The sequence below is a fragment of the Dermochelys coriacea genome, chromosome 9 (genome assembly GCF_009764565.3).
Source record: "Dermochelys coriacea isolate rDerCor1 chromosome 9, rDerCor1.pri.v4, whole genome shotgun sequence".
Lineage (NCBI taxonomy): Eukaryota > Metazoa > Chordata > Testudines > Dermochelyidae > Dermochelys > Dermochelys coriacea.
The window spans coordinates 93,050,937-93,066,154 of record NC_050076.1 but is presented as its reverse complement, the minus strand read 5'-3'; the positions used below and the strand labels follow the sequence as shown (position 1 = coordinate 93,066,154).

General features: G+C 44.3%; 1 long non-coding RNA gene across 1 annotated transcript in view; it reads left to right on the top strand.

The window, feature by feature from the left end:
* The first annotated feature begins 1,078 nt into the window (after positions 1–1,078).
* Positions 1,079–15,218, top strand: part of LOC119861747 — a 91,542-nt gene continuing 77,402 nt past the window's right edge. Inside the window, exon 1 of the long non-coding RNA XR_006274137.1 lies at positions 1,079–1,249. This is a non-coding gene — a long non-coding RNA (uncharacterized LOC119861747). The remainder of the gene's footprint in view (positions 1,250–15,218) is intronic.

Below are 15,218 nucleotides of genomic sequence, written 5' to 3'. Positions count from 1 at the left end.
TTCTTCATATTCTCTGCATGTATGAACCATGAATTTCAAATAAAATAAAGTTTTATTAATTTAAAGTGAGTGTTTCTGAGCTACCAATAGCATTTACCAGTGTGATCCTCACTTGTGTGGAGAGAGGTAAGAACTAGTTTCCTCCCTACATTATTCAGAAGCAGGCTGTGCTATTTTATATGTGATGTTTGAACTGAAGAATTTTTCAACTGCTATTAAATTACTATGACCAATTCTATTAAGATGGGAGGCCATAGGGTCTTGCTCCTTCTTCCATTGACTTGAATGAGAACAAATTTGGGCCCATGCCTTGGCCACAGGTACTCCAGAATTCTAATCCTCACTCTGATACTTACTCCCTTTGTGGCCTTGGATAGCTCACTCATTATTTGCTTTACTTCCCCTATCTGTCAAAGGAGGAAAACAACACTTAAGTCTTGTCTACATAGTGTGTGACACGCTGGTGCCAACTACAATGTACACCCCTCTAAACCACTAACTGGCCTACGTGGACCCTGCTGGCATGCACTAAAAGTTCTCTACTGCGTATTTCAAACAGTACTTCCCACTAACTGATTGCAATAACAGGTTAACTCTTTCTGTTGTCCTAGGCAGAAATTATAAATGTTGTTGCTCAACCTGCTCTGCTTAGCAGAAGAAAATAAAAAGCTTGTCCTCACCCTTGAACTTGGCTGTAAAATTGAACTCTGGTAAAAAGCCAACATGTCCAGGACAGCGGTACTGTACCACTACAAATGGGATATAAATAGATATCCAATTTATAATGACATCGCTGTTCTGAACACATTGACTGTTTACTAGAGATAGAGCCAATTATATACATTTGCTAGTGCTGGGGGAACTGTTCATAGTTGTGATGGGGGGAGGGGGAGACTTTATCTGGAAGTGGCTGATGTGCAGAAAATAGCTGGATTTTGTATTACAGAAACAAAATATCAAAGGATGTCACTGTGTCAAACACAACAGTCTGCAGCTGGGAAAAGCTTCCATTGGCTTCCTGGCCCTCAGTAAGGTGAGAATTCAGCCCCTTTTCTGGGAGCTCTGAGTGACTGGAAACCAACCAGGCTGTCCAGAATGGCTTCACCCTCTTCGAAGAGCCTTTCCCCAATTCCCATCATGCTCTTCTCACAGCTGGGCCTTTAAATCCAGGAGAAATGAGCAGCTGCTGCCTTTAGGTGGCTATTTTGTAGCTGACTTCTGCAGGTTCCACTCTCCTTCCTGACAAGTGGTGTGTATTTTTAGCACCTTATTATTTTCCCTTTTCCTTTTTTGTGTGTCTTGGTGGCACATTCTCACTTTCATGAATGACGTGAATGAATTTTGGTTTTCTCCAGTGTAGTGCTTGTTTTGAATGGGCTGTGGCCTGCATGAGCTTATTTGCAAACTGCTTATATACCTATTGCTGGTATCTGACTGCCTTAGTCACATTAAATTGTGACTTTTCCCTGATCAGATGAATGAAATATTACCATTGTATCCTTTCACCCTCACTTTTAAATGCTGGATGTTATCCCTTGCACACTATCACTCTGGGATTTCACCCACCTGCCCCATAGTTTAATAAATTACCATTTTATGGGAGTATTATGGGAACTCATAAATACACAAGGCTTTGAAGGTGAAAAGTGCTATGTAAGGGTTGGATCCTGCCAATACATATGCACATGCTTTATTTTACACTGTGAAAGTGGAATGTGTAATCAATGCCAAATCAATGTGACTACACGCAGTAGTAAATTTATGGACAAGTGTAAGGGTTTGATGGATGGGGCTTAAGTGTTCTTTTCAGCGCTGGTTAGAAACTTTTTGACAAAACATTTTTTCATTTGAAAAATGCTGACTTGTCAAAACTGAAGTTGTTTGCAGGAAAGGGTTGGTTTTGATGAATTTCCTGTTTCAAAAAAATTCAAGATTGTCCAAAGGTCCTTTTTCAACATTTTGAAAATGAAAGGTTTCCATTGTGTGGGTCGAAATGATTTTTTGCTTCAAAGTTTAAGTTCATTTATAGTTTAAAAAGGACAAAGTCAAAACATTTCAAAATTATCTCAACAAAACATTTAGCCTGACTCAGTCTGAAATGTTTTCAGATTTGTGGTTTATGAAAATGTTTGAGATTTTGACTTTTTGTCCCAGTTCAGGAGAGGAAAAAATGTCAAAATCTTGAAAATTCTCATAGGATGGGAAACTGTTCCCCACTCAACTCTAATTATTATTATGCAAGCAGGATGGAAACTAACTAACTTCATAGTCTCTGGCAAGCAGTTTCCCATGATTTCCTCTGTTCTACAGTGTTTGGTTGTTTAGTTTGTGCTGAGCAGGTGGGACCAGGAAGAGTTGATGATACTGTGCATACAGACTAGTATATATGTAGTCTTTATTGGTTGGCATATCAGACCTCCTCTAGAGTGCGTGGATGGTCTGGTGGAGTATCCATAAGGCTTACTACTACAGTATTACAGCTATTAATAATTTGTTGCACTTATACAGCAACTTTCATTACCCTTGACTTTTAGTGGAAAGGAGCATTTTGAATCACAAGGCCCTGGATTCTTTGTGCATGAAGGCTGAGAGCTCATGTGGCCATGGATCAGCTGTGTGAATAACATGAACACTAGTTCTCTAAGCTCTTAAAAATACAGGGTTCAATTCTTGCCCCACTGAAGTCTGTGGATATTTCTGAACCTTAAGCTGGGGCTGTGAGTCTCAGCTCGAGCAGATGTACCCATGCTAGCTCTAATCAAGCTAGTGTGCTAAAAATAGAATGTAGCCATAACAGTAACGAGCAGTGGGTGGGGCTAGCCGCCTCAAGTCCCTGCTAGTCTGAGATGATAAATTTGCATTCGGGGCAGCTAGCCCCTTCCGCTGCTTGCACTGCTGTGGCTATGTTCTGTTTTTAGCACACTAGCTTGATGAGAGCTAACGTGGGTATGTCTCCTCCAGCAGAGAATCACACCTCCCAGCTCGAAGTGTAGACATATCCAGCATCAAAATTCCCACTGACTTCAATGGGGCCAGGATTTTAACTGCACTTCTGTCACATACCTGCAGTAAAGCAGACAAGCCGTCTCTGAAAAAGTGCACATCAGAATTGTTTTGTCACTTCTTCTTTGAGTCAGATTAGGGAACATGAATAACTGAATACCTCTATTGTGCTTCTGCACTGCAGGAAAGCCAAGCTATAAGCCCCCTTTTGTGTGCTAGATAAAATTGCTTCAGGACTCACAAGAGTTCAGCAAAGTGCCGGTGGGCATTTTAATTCCCATACTTGCTACTTTTTGTTTACTTCAGTCTCTAAAAGCGACTCATCTCAGAAATTACTGCTGCACATTTAAAAGTGAGGGATTTGGTTTTGGTGCCTCTTTATTTCCTTTGAGAAACCATGAAATACAATGGTGGGAGATGACTCAAAAAACTGAAGTCCTTGGACTCCAAAGGCATCAAAGCCTGGATTCTTTGAAAATATTCCATGGGTTGACTACTGTTATCCTAGGCATTTATAATGCACCCATCAGATAGGGTTTATCTTCCTTTTCTTGATCCTTGTGTCTGTTTCTTTCTTTGATGTGAGCTGTTTCCTACTTAACTAAATGAGCTAAAAGATACAGAGGAGAAAATCCAACCTCAGAAATTGGTGTCACAGGAGACAATTGGCTGTACATAAAGCTCTCCTGAGATGCTTAGTGCTGTTGAGTATATGAGGATGGCTTATGCTTTGAAGCTCCAGGAGACTCCAGAGCTATTTATGCACTTCCTCTCATCCCTACCACCACCAATCACTTCTTTCTCTCTGCCTTCCAACCCCAACTCCAGAACAATTCTTCCATCAAACTCCATGCGAGTGTTTGAATGTTAGGGAAAAAAACACGTACTTGTCTCACTAATCAGAACTCACCTCCAGCTCTTTAGACTGGGCCTGGCCTACATAATAAGGTACTTAAAGACTTAGCTTAAATTCAATATGGATTTTATATTTTTAACTCAATAAATAAAGAGTAATGCAAATGAAATATCACAGCACCAATAGCATTGGCATGCACTGTATCAATTCAGATATAACAATGGAGCTTGTACAGTGGATAGGGTTACCAGAAAGCAAGTGTGAAAAATCGGGATGGGGGTGGGGGTAATCGGTGCCTATATAAGACAAAGCCCCAAATATCAGGACTGTCCCTATAAAATCGGGACATCTGTTCACCCTAACAGTGGAGGATCTTATAGATCAGCTTTGTACAATATTTTATTCAGCAGCTAAAGGATTCCATTGCTTTGCACGTAAGTCAATTAGAACACCATCAGCCTGTTCAATAGATGTACCTGGAAACTGTCTCTGCATGGTATATCAATGCAACTAATATTTTAGTTTGCTTCTGTGTTGACTTCAGGCCTCGGTCCTGCAAACACATATTCATATAAACTGTCCCACTAAAGTCATTGGGAACCTCATGTGGGGAAAGGTTTGCAAGAGCAGACTCGACATACGACGACATGATCTCATGAGGGCACTCGGCACCTTGCAGGATCAGACCCATGGTAATTTAGAAACTTTTCTTCTCTTTTATGAAAGTCAAGCATCACTGATTCCCTCTCTCCTTCCTCCACCCCCAGGAAAGGAGAAACTGAGTTTCAAATCCTGAAAATGTAGTTTTCTCCTTCTGTCCCTTTTCCACAGACGGCTATGTTAATTATAAGATACACGAGAGACATCTTTTATTTACAACATGAGTCAGTCATCAATGTCAAATCATTAAAGATTTGTTACACACCTAAGTAAGGACAACAGGATTGGGCCCTTGTCTGATCAGTGATTTCCAGAATCTCTCCTGCTGACAGGTTTTAAATATTTGCTTTTAAATATTTTTCAGACAAAATGTTTCCCATTGTCATAATTCAATTATGGAGGTATTTTTTCTCCTAACTGTGTTCTCCCTCTTATTATTTCCTCCTGACTTCTGATACCTAAGCAAACCATTTATTTATGTCCAATTCCTTAATTATACTTCTCCCCTGAGATTCGCAAAAAGAAAAGGAGTACTTGTGGCACCTTAGAGACTAACAAATTTATTAGAGCATAAGCTTTCGTGAGCTACAGCTCACTTACTCTGTCCCCTGAGATTGCATCCGTGTCAGTGGTTTTGGTTTTTTTCATTTACATTTTATTTTTCCTCTTGCAAATTGACTGCAGTCAGGATAACTGCATGCCAGCAGTTGAAATAATGGGATTCAGAACAGAAGTAATGAGATAAGTCTAACTGAGGAATGAAACAGATCCCTGCAAGCAGAGAGGGCTCAGCAAGCAACAAATGCTACAGGCAAATTCTATTCCTTTAACCATGTGCAGTAGCAGATTACTCTGCAAACAGCCCCACTGAACTCAATGGGACTATTCCTCATGTATGGTATTATTAGTGGGAGCGAGGGTGGCACAATCCAGCTTACAGCAAAGCCATGGCTTATCCTGTGTCATATTTGGCTTCTTAGGTTTCATTTGCATCTGTAGTCATTGGTAGGGTGACCAAATAGCAACTGTGAAAAACCGGGACGGGGTGGGGGGGGTAATAGGCGCCTATAAAAGAAAAAGTCCCAAAAAACAGAACTGGTCACCCTAGTCATTAGGCATTTCTCATGGCTCCCCTGCAGGCTTTGCGGGACTCTGGTCTGTGCCCTTTGAACAGAGTTGGAGTGGAGTGGGCTCTAAATGCTGTTCCTTCACTGTTTCTTTGTAGAAGTTGAAGACTGGGAACTTCACATCTTGAAGGGGTAAAACCACGTGTCTGCAAAAGCAGGAGTTGAAGAAGCAACTCAGAAGATATGGATGGGAATTGTGAATGGAGTTTTGGGTGTGAGGTAGAAAAGGCTCCTGACAACTAAAATAATTCCGGAGCGCAAAATGGGTCATGAGACATTTAGGAAGATTTTGGCCAACAGACAACCTATGTGGATCGGGAGAGAAAACATAGCAACCAATGAAATGCCAAACTATTTTCATTCTGAGCCTGACCTTACCAACAAAATCTCTGGCTGGAGGCTCAGATGCTGAATTCATTCAAAACCTGGGACTAACAGCTATGTGTTGTACACAGCTGATTTTGATGGATTTATTAGTAAAATAGTACTTAGATGATTCCAAAAGAGGATTTTTCAAGAAGGAAATTGTTGAGATATGCCCTTTATGCATCACTAGCTAAGTGGTGTTTTTCTCCACTCTGTGCGAGTATGCCAGCTGAATGCCTGCCAGGCTTCTAATGTTCCTTTTAAAGGGATCACTTGTCATGCAGAGTTTTTTTAAATTTTCTATTATTCAGATGGGCACATTTGACTTTTGATTGGTTTCAGGTTGCTAAGGACCCAGTCCTGGGAAGTGCTGAGCACCTTGGCTTCCACAGAAGCCTATAGAAGTTACTTATGTCCCGCTACAGGAGCCTAATGGCTGAGGGTGTATGGCACATCATAGGATCAGGTCTTGAGTATTCTAGATGGTTCATTGAGCAGTATGTAAGGAATAACGTTATCATTGTTCTATGAGTGAACATGAATATCCATAGAAACACTTCTTCCTTCCAGAAGAGCAGTGCCATGGTGTTGGTGCTTCCCTCCTCCCCCCCCCCCCCAAGAAAAAGCAGATAGTCTGAGACTGTGAGGTAGGCAATTTGAAAACAAACAAGGTTCCTGAGTTTACAGAACTGATGGCATCACTAAGGCCCCAATCCTGCAACTGGGTCCACCTGGGAGGACCACTGGATATGAAGTCAGATTTGTGGTTTATGAACATTTTTGAGATTTTTACTTTGTCCCAGTTCAGGAAAGGAAAATATTTCAAAATCTTGAAAATTCTCATAGGATGGGAAACTGTTTCCCACCCAGAGAGAAGCCAGTGGGGCTCTGCATAGGGGCAGAAGTTTGCCTATGCCCCAGCACTTGCAGGGTCGGGACCTAAATCCGCCTGAGGCATGTAAGAACTGTCCAGAGGTCAGAAAGATCAACTGCAGGGGGCTGAAATGTTTGAAGAAAAGTAAGGATGATTAAAAATCAAATTGATATTGTCATGCGCTGGTGCCTTAATGTAACAACATAAAGCCACAACTAAAATAATTACTCATAAATATGTAGCAATGATAGGGCTCTTTTACATCTTCAGAAATTTATGAACATTCACTAACAAATCTTCCTTTATAACGGATAGAACCGTTCTGACAGTGAGGGAAAAATTGCTACTATGTTCAGGGCTCAAGACAGTTTGGGAAGCTGTACAATACAGGAAAAAGAAAAGGAGTACTTGTGGTACCTTAGAGACTAACAAATTTATTTGAGCATAAGCTTTTGTGAGCTACAGCTCACTTCATTGGATGCATTCAGTGGAAAATTCAGTGGGGAGATTTATATACATAGAGAACATGAAACAGTGGGTGTTACCATACACACTGTAACGAGAGTGATCACTTAAGGTGAGCTATTACCAGCAGGAAAGCGGGGGGAAGTGGGGAAGAAACCTTTTGTAGTGATAATCAAGGTGGGCCATTTCCAGCAGTTGACAAGAACGTTTGAGGAACAGTGGAGGGTGGGGGGGTAATAAACAAGGGGAAATAATTTTATTTGTGTAATGACCCATCCACTCCCAGTCTCTATTCAAGCCTAAATTAATTTGCACAGACACACCCCTGGAACCCCGACCTGGGGTATTCTATCTGTTACCCAAGATCCATAAACCTGGAAATCCTGGACGCCCCATCATCTCAGGCATTGGCACCCTGACAGCAGGATTGGCTACTGGCTATGTAGTCTCCCTCCTCAGGCCCTATGCTATCAGCACTCCCAGCTATCTTTGAGACACCACTGACTTCCTGAGGAAACTACAATCCATCAGTGATCTTCCTGAAAACACCATCCTGGCCACTATAGATGGAGAAGCCCTCTACACCAACATTCCACACAAATGACAGGTTTCAGAGTAGCAGCCGTGTTAGTCTGTATTCGCAAAAAGAAAAGGAGTACTTGTGGCACCTTAGAGACTAACAAATTTATTTGAGCATAAGCTTTTGTGAGCTACAGCTCACTTAGATGGACTACAAGCTGTCAGGAACAGTATCCCCGATAATGTCATGGCAAACCTGGTGGCTGAACTTTGTGACTTTGTCCTCACCCGTAACTCTTTCACATTTGGGGACAATGTATACCTTCAAATCAGCGGCACTGCTATGGGTACCCATATGGCCCCACAATATGCCAACGTTTTTATGGCTGACTTAGAACAACGCTTCCTCAGCTCTCGTTCCCTAAGGCCCCTACTCTACTTGCGCTACCTTGATGACATCTTCATCATCTGGACCCATGAAAAAGAAGCCCTTGAGGAATTCCACCATGATTTCAACAATTTCCATCCCACCATCAACCTCAGCCTGGACCAGTCCACACAAGAGATCCACTTCCTGGACACTATGGTGCTAATAAGCAATGGTCACATAAACACCACCCTATACCGGAAACCTACTGACCGCTATTCCTACCTACATGCCTCCAGCTTTCATCCAGACCACACCACACGATCCATTGTCTATAGCCAAGCTCTACCATACAACTGCATTTGCTCCAACCCCTCAGACAGAGACAAACACCTACAAGATCTCTATCAAGCATTCTTACAACTATAATACCCACCTGCTGAAGTGAAGAAACAGATTGACAGAGCCAGAAGAGTACCCAGAAGTCACCTACTACAGGACAGGCCCAACGAAGAAAATAACAGAACACCAATAGCCATCATCTTCAGCCCCCAACTAAAACCTCTCCAACGCATCATCAAGGATCTACAACCTATCCTGAAGGACGACCCATCGCTCTCACAGATGTTGGGAGACAGGCCAGTCCTTGCTTACAGACAGCCCCCCAACCTGAAGCAAATACTCACCAGCAACCACACACAACACAACAGAACCACTAACCCAGGAACCTATCCTTGCAACAAAGCCCGTTGCCAACTCTGTCCACATATCTATTCAGGGGACACCATCATAGGGCCCTAATCACATCAGTCACACTATCAGAGGCTCGTTCACCTGCACATCTACCAACGTGATATATACCATCATGTGCCAGCAATGCCCCTCTGCCATGTACATTGTTCAAACTGGACAGTCTCTACGTAAAAGAATAAATGGACACAAATCAGACATCAAAAATCATAATATTCAAAAACCAGTCAGAGAACACTTCAATCTCTTTGGTCATTCGATTACAGACCTAAAAATGGCAATTCTTCAACAAAAAAAACTTCAAAAACAGACTCCAACGAGACTGCTGAATTGGAATTACTTTGCAAACTGGACACCATTACATTAGGCTTGAATAAAGACTGGGAGTGGATGGTTCATTACACAAGTAAAACTATTTCCCCATGTTTATTCCCCCACCCCCCACTGTTCCTCAGACGTTCTTGTCAACTGCTGGAAATGACACACCTTGATTATCACTACAAAAGGTCCCCCCCCCCCAGCTCTCCTGCTGGTAATAGCTCACCTTAAGTGGTCACTCTCGTTACAGTGTGTATGGTAACACCCATTATTTCATGTTCTCCATGTATATAAATCTACCCACTGTATTTTCCACTGAATGCATCCAATGAAGTGAGCTGTTTAATAAATTTGTTAGTCTCTAAGGTGCCACAAGTCCTCCTGTTCTTTTTGCAAATGACTAACATGGCTGCTACTCTGAAACTTTTACAATACAGTATTATCACAGGGTATGTTTACACAGCACACTAAGCCTGGCCCTGTGGGAGCCAGGCTTGTGCAGTCAGTGTTTCCAAGCCCACACCTGAGCGTTCACACTGCATTGGAAGCCAGTTTACAATAGCTGAACCCAGGTCTGACAGCTATACTAACGCGGCCACACTTCACTGTGCAGAACTTCTGACTTGGGTTTGCAGCTTGACCTGTGTCCACACTGCACAATGACAGTGTGGACCTGAGTCTCAGTGGGACTCAGGCTCTGGCTCGCACCCAGCTTGGTCCTAGGAACACGGTCCTGAGAGCTTGCTGACCCGAGTGTGTGGACAGAATTGGGGCTTGGACTCAAACCTGACTCGGAGCCCAGGTTCAGTGTGCAGTGTAGACATACCCACAGAGGGAAAGCTTCTTTGGAGTACTGAAACATGGGGTCCAGGTTTCCTGAAGAATCTCCAGCTGGGGACATGGTGAAGAGTATTGCTACAAGCTACACTTTCCATATTTGCAGGGTGTCCAGTGTATGCTTTGCTTATTTAATTGCCATTCATACAGCAGCTTGCTCTTGCACCTTTCCTCCTTGTAGTAATTAGATATCCAAGCTTTTGGGGGCATGGACTGCCTTTTTGTTCAGTCCCTAGCAGGATAGGGTCCTCGTCAAGGACTAGAGCTCTTAGGTACTGTCATATTACAAATAATTAATAATCTAATCACAATTTTACTCATTGAGCTAGAATCAGTGATGGATCTGTGCAAGCCTTGTGCAGATGCCTGAGTCTGCCTTGGGAGTAGGTTGTGATGGGGCAGAGATAGGGCTTCCCAGCACACCTACTTCCCCACTCCTCCTTCAGAGCACCCTTCTGCTACTTCACTGGCTCTCGCTCTGCAGCTTCCATGGCCTTGCTCAGCCCCCTCCCTGTCCCCATCCAGCCCTGTTGTGAGTTCACACCTCTCTTTGTGGCTTCTTCTTTCCCCGGACCCACCTACTAGCTTCAGCTTCCAGCTCTGCTCCAAGGCCCAGATAGTGGTCTGGCTATAGAGGGGACCCTCCCCAAATAGGACGTCTTTCTGCCTCAGAAGTGCTATCATCCCAAAGCACTGTGTGAAGGGACTCTCCTCTGCACAGCTGAGTCCAGGTGGGAGTGGGGATGGGTGGGCTCAGGTTGGGGCCAAGAGGGGATCCACATAGTCTCTCACCCTCAGGCCACTGGAGATTGCCCACAGAAGGTAACAAAGCCCTCAGTCTGTATTATCACTGCTGCGCAGCCTCCCTCTGGACGTCCCGGAGCAGCTATGGCCATAAGGACTAGCGCCAGTGCAGGAGTCCAAGGCCTCCCTGTGGATGGCCCTGATTGCTCCTGGAACCCTGGGGATCACTCGTGTTTGGGGGAGAGTCCCATGGCCTTTTCCAGGAGGTGGAGAATAAATAAAAAACCTAACCCCGAAAGATGTGGGGGAACCTCCATGAGGGGACCCTTGCAGATCTTCTTCCTCAGAGCCCTGTCCTGTGCGTTTTACCATGAGAGGAGAGGAACTGGGCCTAGCCTAGGAGTATCCCTATGTTCGCTTCCTTTCTCCACCTCACACAGCTTTCAGCATCCCCTTATCATAGCTTCCTGGTCTGGTCAGTCCAACAGGATCTGTGTGGTTGTCTACAGGTGCCAGGAAGTGAGGAGGAAAAGGTAAAAACAAAATATCTTAATTTCCCCCCCCCAAATAAAAATTAATATTGTACTGTTAGCCTCTCCAATTTAAAAAGTGCTGTCAGGGGAGTAATACTTTGGTTTAACGTGACTCAGGAGGTAACGGCGATGGGGAAAACTTTGATGAAAACACCTCTAGGAAAAGGAAGATTACTTGGCTATCAGCTTGTCTTTCAGTGAAATCACGAAGAAAACGACTTCCCCAGATGTTAAGCCCACAGAAGTGAGTGGTCATCATTCTTCCTTTACTATTGCATGGCCCTGCCCCGGCCCCCAAAGGAGCTGCTTTTGACTCAATGCCAGTGGGATCGAAACCTCGGGTAGTAAATACCCCACAGTGATTAATATAAGCAATCTCTGTCTTTTGCAATTGCATTGCTCTCCTGTGGATTGTGTGTACTGAAATGAAAAAACAGCACCAGCGTGCCCCCACACCCACCCCACCACCCCAGAGTAGTGAGAGCAGGTTGAATCAGGCAGAACATGTCTAGAAATAATAGGTTTGCTCTGAAAAGCCCTGATTAGACAGACTTCTTTTGGAGACATGATCTCATCCCCAAATCTGATTTAATAGTGATGAGCCCATGCTTTACAGAACCTTTATTTTGCTTGGTATTTGCCCTCAGGCACAGAGAAATGAACAGCAAGTTCCAAATTACAATGAAGGCCATACGTTCCTATGGGCTCTGCAACGGCTTTTGGCCACAGCCCTAAGTAAGGAGTGGGGTACACAGGAGTAGCAAGATGAGGAACACAAGGAGGTAAGTGCCTCCCAGAGCTCTCTGACCTACAGAGCAGCCTGCTATTCCAGACATCACGGAGCACAGCTTGATGTCCCTTGTGCAGCAGCTCTGCTGACTGGCAGAAAGGGGAGTGGTGTCGTGGGCCTACCCCCACAGCCCTCTGCCACTTTTGATGTAGTTTGTGCCCCTCTCTCCTTCCCCCCCCCCCGGCTTGCTAGCAGGAACCAGTCTCTGCACTCAGGACAAAGCAGGAGGATGAGTGTGGCTGGCCCCTGGAGAAGATGGGATAAGAGGGAAGAGTCCTAGCATTGTCCTCTACCTCATGCACCCATGCAGAGGCCAGCAGCTATCTGGCCCTAAATCGGCTCCATCCAGTGTAATTCAGAAGCTCTCCCCCACCACACACACACACACACACATTTCTGACTGTTGTTTTTTTTATCTGCAATTCTGCAGAGACTTATGTGCATATTTAACTTTATGCACATGCGATGGGGGTGTTCACCCTGACGCTTGTCCGGAAAGGGTTAATGTAGGCTAAGAAGGGAGCCAATTAACCAAACAGGCCACAGTTGAGAGGAATCAGGAGGCTTAAGCAACCCCCTGACTGGGAAGGAGCTGGGCTGGATTTATAGAGGCAGGAAGCTGATAGCAGAAGGGGCTGTTAGGAAAGTCTGCAGTCACTCCCTGAGAGAAGGGAGCGGCGTTTGGGCTGGCAAGCCCAGAGTGAGGGGAAGGTGGGAAAGGTACTAAGGTCTAGAAGGGAACATACCCTTACTGATGGCTAAATGGTCCCTGAGCCAGAACTCAGAGTAGAAGGTGGGCTCAGGTTCCTCTGCCAGCCACTGTGGGAGTGATACTACAAGGTAGCGAACAGGAAGACTGCCTAGAACTGCTGGTGAGGGGAAAGACTTTGATACCTGGAAAGGGAAAATGCAGATGGAGAGTCGGCGGGCTCTCACAAAGAAGCAGCAGCAGCAGCAACTTGTGGAACGAGAGAGGGACTGGAGACCCAGAAAGAGAGGTAGAGAGATGGTGTGCAACTGGGGAAGAAGCATTGACCTCTCAAGCTATTCCCCAGCATGGCCAGGAAGAGGTGCTATCTGAGCAATGAGTAGAGCCCTTGTCATAGCACAGGTTTCAGAGTAGCAGCCCTGTTAGTCTATATTTGCAAATAGAAAAGAAGTACTTGTGGCACCTTAGAGACTAACAAATTTATTTGAGCATAAGCTTTTGTGAGCTACAGCTCACAAATACATTTGTTAGTCTCTAAGGTGCCACAAGTACTCATTTTCTTTTTGCGGATACAGACTAACATGGCTGCTACTCTGAAACCTGTCTCTGGTGAGTGTCACTTGAAAGTTGGCCTGTCTTTCATGAGCTATCTAACTAGACGTCCTCATCGTCGCGCATCTTCTTGTGATCTTTTATCATGGCAACCTATACTGAAGTAGAGTCCAGAGTGCTGGAGGTTTGGCTGGGAGCCACATCCTGCTCACTGTTCCGCCAGCCTACATCTGAAGTAGCTGCACTGACATGTCTCTGCATTTACTCCACAGTAGCGAAGTGGAGCGTATATAGTACCAGTGATGTTTACAAGGAGTGGCAACATAGGTACGACAGCCTCAGAATCCACCAAAATAAGAGGAAAAATAGATTTTTGTAAAGACAATCTGTTGTCTTCTGCTCTTGTTCACATCAGTGTCACAGGTTCAGGGTCAAACCTCCTGTATTTTGCCCCCATGCTCCGCTCCAGGTGTGCCCAGTCAGGTCTCAGGACTCCAGCTGTTACTTGTCTCTGGGCAGGGAGGGACCCTTCCGACTGGGGTTTTTAAGGCTGCACAGTCCCCTGCCATATAGTGTAGTATCCCCAGCAAGCCAGTCAGCCTAATGGCTAACACCCAGGCTTTGCTCTCTGTGCCAGGGCTATGAATGTACTGCCAGCTGTTACAAGTTACCACACAGCTCTTCCTCGGCAGCATACATTTATATAAGGACAAAAGCATCACAGAGACAACATAAAAAAAACAGTTCCTCCATACTTACTAACAAACATCTCCCTTGTGAGGCCCTAGTATCCCACAGTCTCTTCCAATCCTTCCATAAGGGCTGGGGTCACTCTGGGACAGATGGTCTGGTCCCTTTGCTGCCAGACCATGAGTCAGTTCAAGCCGATCCTTTTATGCCTGAAGATCTTCCTCTCTCCCCAAGTCTCCACATAAGGTTGCAAGATTATCTTTATTGGAGACCTCTAATTAGAGAATGAACTTGAACAAAAGAACAGCCATACTGGGTCAGACTAATGGTCCATCTAGCCAGTGTCCTGTCTTCTGATAGTGGCCAGTGCCAGACGCTTCAAAGGGAATGGGAAAAATACCAGGGAAATTATCAAGTGATCTTTCCCCTGTTGTCCAGACCCAGGATCTGGCAGACAGAGGCTTAGGGACACCCAGAGCATAGGGGTTGCATCCCTGACCATCTTGGCTAATAGTCATTGATGGACCTGTTCTCCATGAATTTATCTATTTCTTCTTTGAATCCAGTTATACTTCTGGCCTTCACAATTTCTCCCGGCCATGAGTTCTACAAGAGTGTTGTGTGAAGAAATACTTCCTTATGTTTGTTTAAAACCTGCTGCCTATTAATTTCATTGGGCGACCCCTGGTTCTTGTGTTGTGTGACTTTCTTATTCACTTTCTCCACACCATTCATGATTTTATAGAGCTCTATCATATCCTCCCTCAGTCATCTCTTTTCCAAGATGAATAATCCCAGACTTTTTAATCTCTCCTCATAGTTCCAGGCCTCTAATCACTTTTGTTGCCTTTCTCTGTACCTTTTCCAATTCTAATACATCTTTTTAAAGATAGGGTGTGGAGTATTCAAGGTGTGGGACTACCATGAATTGATCTAGTGTCATCGGGATATTTACTGTCTTATCTATCCCTTTTCTAACATTCTGTTAGCTTTTTTGACTGCTGCTGCACATTGAGGTGGGTGTTTTCAGAGGACTATCTTGAGTAGGAACAGCTAAT